Below are 4,664 nucleotides of genomic sequence, written 5' to 3' on the forward strand. Positions count from 1 at the left end.
TCTGTACCTCAGTGTAGCAGAGGTGCTCCAGGGCCACATGTGTAAACGATGAGAGGAATGCACCACTGATGTATTGACATTGTGTGTTATGGACATTTTGTAACATTCATAACCTTTATGACCCTGAAGGGAACAGCTGTAGCATGTTGTCATGTGACGTCTAAGTTCATGTTTTATTTTATGTGACACACGGCGCCTCGTGGATGGAGGAAACAACATTAAAGGCCTGCAAATTTAATTATTTTGTAAAAAATATACACATGTATATCATGGTTGTTTAAAGTTAGCGTTTGATGTTGTTTTTCGTGATTCTCATCTTTACAGATTTAAAAGGTTTTGAGCCAACCGCAAAATCAGATAAAGAAGTTATGAATGTGTTATTTGTCAATCTTGAACAATAAATCCAAATCTAAAAACACTGTATAAGTTGGGAAGGAGTTCACTTTCTGAACCTTAGAAACAGCAGTTGACTTTTTTATATAATATCACGTGATCTTCTGCAGAATCAAAACTTTCTAATGAAAGAAACAGATGTACTTGAAAATATATGTTTAATATACTGAACACAGTCAAGGTCAAGGGTCAAGACTGAACTGCAGACTGTATATCAAAGAGGGACATTGTGACATCAAGCACCCGCCCCATTTGAAGGCACGCTGAACATTTCGTGACAGTGTGGGGAGTCTGTGGTTGATATGCTTTTATTCCCATGTGAAGCACTTTGAAATAACTTCCTGTTTTAAAAAGTGCTATATAAATACATTTTACTTACTACTATTTACAAAATTTTCTACAGTTTTGCAACCGGACATGATGGTCAAGATTGGATCTGTCTATGAAACTAAGAAGCGCTCCATCTGCATTGGCTAATGACTTATGATTGACAGGTCACTAGCCAATATGCATGCCCTATCGGACCCTAATAATGACCAAAACTTGCAAAATAAACTTCATCTTGCATTCAGCGTGACTTCCTACTAGCAACTGAGCCCATGGGGTCATCATGAAAGTGTTTATTGAGGTCACAGAGAACTAGAGCTGAGCACTGTTTTCCCATGAACTTCGATATAACTGGAAGTCTTTTTGCAGTGCCCCCTTCTGCCCACTAAAAAGAATGGAGGTTTTAAGGTACTTTCAAATGAGTGCCACTTTTCAGATGCAGAAGCACAGGCAGCTGAAAAGATGGATGTAGATACCGTTGGTTTTTGAAGTCTCAAGAAGAGCCTTATCAGCGCCAACTTCATGAAGTCTGACCTTGAAATCGCATGCTCATTAACTTGTGACTGCTAAGTCATTATAACCCAGATAATGATCCTTTCTAAAACATAGTATGACCAATTTAAAAAATAGATGTAACATTTTATTCAGTATGACCTGAAATTAGGGGCGGAGCCAAAAATTGCTGTAGGAGTGTGTTTTTAGAGTCTAAGCCAGAGAACCGTCGTCTCATAGACTTCTATAAGACCTGAAATATTTTTGCACTAACAGGTACAGAAACCTGGTGACCATTTAAAAACTACACGTGTGAGGCACTTAAAGCATGGCTTAAGTCCACCTCCGTCTTTTATTTACAGTCTTTGGGATCAACTTCTAATGGTTTCTTTAAGCATGTCGTCAAAATGTTAAAAATAGAAACTTGTCCTTCTATATTGCTGAAACTAATTTCTTTAATTGTCATGTATTCATCGTGGAACAGTAAAGCAGAGATTCAAAAGGCCGCTATGTTAAAACGCCCAACTTAACGGCAGCTGTAAACATGTTTTTTGCCTGGTGAAATAATTGGTTTTGGTCTTAATAGCTTTGTGATTTTAGATACACAACTCACTCATTTAGATGGTGCTCAGGACCTGACCACGTGGTTTTCCACTAGCTTCTACTGATTTGGTACAGTGCTAAATTATTGCTACACTTTGTTAACCCAGGCAAGCTAAAATGAATGTAGATCCGAGCTCTACCTTCTTGCTGAAATATGGTCATGTCTGTCTCTGTGTTGTCTTCCCAAAAAATTCCTGTTTTAGAACAGGGGTCGGTGATTAATTAATTGTGTTACATCTAATCTTTTGAGGAGATTATAGCATTTTATAAAGAAATTAAATTAATACTGACCAGAATAGATTTCAGCTTATTAGTGCGGCCCTCCACAACAGTCCCAGTTACTCATGTGACCCCTTGGGAAAATTAATTTCCCACTCCTGATTAAGAATACACATTTCATTGTAAGTAATTTCCAGCTGGTCAAAAAAAAAAAAAAATCAAATGTAACATCTTTGCTGGTGTGTATCTTTGGCAGTGGTCTGTCTGTCACATCAGCTCAGCAGCTGCCTCTTTGCTTGATGTAGTGTGTCACATCGGAGCAGACAGTTTCCACTCCAGCAGGGCTACTGTTTGCTCTGCCTGTGAGCTGTTTCTTACCCTTACACTCTAACAAATACAGAGGCCGACAAGAGAATCACGTCATTAAACAGCCTGTCTACAAATCTTCAGCTGTGCCTTCTCGAGGTGACAGCATTCATTCAGAAAAGGGTTTGCGCACATGAGATCCCGAAAGCACTTCAGTGAAAGCAAAACGGAGAAGGTAAAATGTTGTAAAGGATTTGCTGAAATGTCTTTAGAAAAAGACTGTTAAGCTGGGGAACACAATAGCTCAGAGGGCTTAATGATTTATGGTCTTTGATCACAAATGTAATTGATTTCTTTCTTTATTTTTGTGGTTTCCTCGTATAGTCCACAGATAAGTATGTGTAAATGCCATCACCCCATCAGTGGCGCCTAACTGACCAAATATGAATTGCTCAATAAAATATGATGCATGAAAAACCTAAGGAAGCATGTTTTACTGTATAATGATCCAATTTTCCCTTTAAAATATTACAAATGGCACTTTTTAAAAAAAGAAAGAGAGCAAAATTATTTAACTAATATGCCAGAGATGTAGACACATGCACTTTGAGGCATAGATGCATGCACACACAGAGCAGGTGTAAAGGACATTCTCTGGTTACACCTGAATATTTAACTATCTGAACTAACACCTCTCACACAGCAACACGCAGGTGATAGTGTTGCATTCACACCTCTCATCACTTCATATTGCAGGGCATCAAGTCATGTTTAAAGCTATAATATTTGCTTAAGATCAAATGATTCAGACGTATAAAGACTATTAAATGAAATTCATATCTATGTTTTTTTAATGCATTCTACCACCGACGTTACAGAGTTAGAAGCTGGTGCTGTCTCCCTCTTGTTGGCAATTGGCTGAAACAGTGCATGTTCCATCTGCAGTTCACTGCAGTGATGACTGATAACACGTGTCTCAGTGTGTGTGGTAACAGTGATGAGTGGGGAGTCTGTGGTTGGTGGTCCAGACTGTAGGTTTGATGATAAGCCAACTGATGATCGGTGCAGTCCGGTTACAGCTCCAAGTTAATTCCCTCCGCCTCTGCTTTGTGTTTCAGCCAATCCAGTGATGCACAGCAGTGTTTAAACAGCACTGACAGGGTGGCAGGCCTGTTTCTTGTATCAGAAAAAAATACGAGTGATTTAGTTTTTTGATATACTTTGTACTGTCTATTTTGATATAGCAGAACTTTGGCACCAAAACTCCAGCCCTCTCTTCCTCCCTTTGTGTTTTCACTTGTGAAGCAAGAACTTCTCATTAAAAGACTCATGAAAGCTACTTTCATGAGTCTTCAGTGGCGAGTAAAAAAAAGAAATCTTGGAGCTTCTTTTGATCTAAAACAACAGGGTGAGACAGCATCAGTATTGTGTTGTCATAATACATCCTGAATTGGTAGCTGTATTATTTTCATCTATGATGACTCGCCTTTCTCTTTCTGTGGTTGTCTTTGCAATTGTCTTGTCACGTAGCCTGAGTCATTCTGACAGATTCCAGAGCGGTGGCACAAAGAGCTTCTTTTAGTTTGACAGATTTCTCATGAAGACCCCAGACATGCTTCATCGAACCATGATTACATTCAGGTTATCATCTGTATCTTTTCTCATGCCAGCTAGCCCAATACTGACTAACAAGACTCTGCCCACAATTGCTTCCTCTTGTAAACAACAATAAACAAGATGAGGAGGGAATATGTGCTTCCAATTTCTTATAAAGTAAATCTTTAAGGAAATTGGAAGGTTTGAGGCTGAGATGCAAGATGTTTTTTGGTTTATTTACAGAAAAAAGCAATTTCAAAAAAATCAAAAACTACCAGGGTGAAAATTGTTAGCCCGCCTGATGCTAATAGTCTGTTGCATACCCTTTTTACTGGATAACAGCCTGCAGTTGTTTGCTATGGTTTCAACGAGTCTCACACACATCTCCTGAATAATCCCAGCCCATTCTTCTATTCTCCTCCAGATGTAATGATCTTCTGACACGGACCTTTGTCTTTAGTTCATCCAACAGATTTTCAGTGGGAGTTAATTCAAGGCTTTGTGCAGGCCAATCAGTAACGTTCACTCTGGTCTTCTGAAGGTAATTCTTCACCAGCGTCTTGTTGGAAGAGGAAACAATGACCCAGACCCAATTTTGCTGCTGACTGCTCTATTTTACATCCACCATTGTGTATCACAGTGTTTTAATATATTCACTGGTCATTTCATTAGGTATAAAATGATATAATGCTGGTACAGGGTTTGACACTCTTCCTATAAGCTAATCT

Source organism: Haplochromis burtoni, unplaced genomic scaffold, assembly GCF_018398535.1.
Source record: "Haplochromis burtoni strain Fernald_Lab_line unplaced genomic scaffold, NCSU_Asbu1 Contig_18, whole genome shotgun sequence".
Lineage (NCBI taxonomy): Eukaryota > Metazoa > Chordata > Actinopteri > Cichliformes > Cichlidae > Haplochromis > Haplochromis burtoni.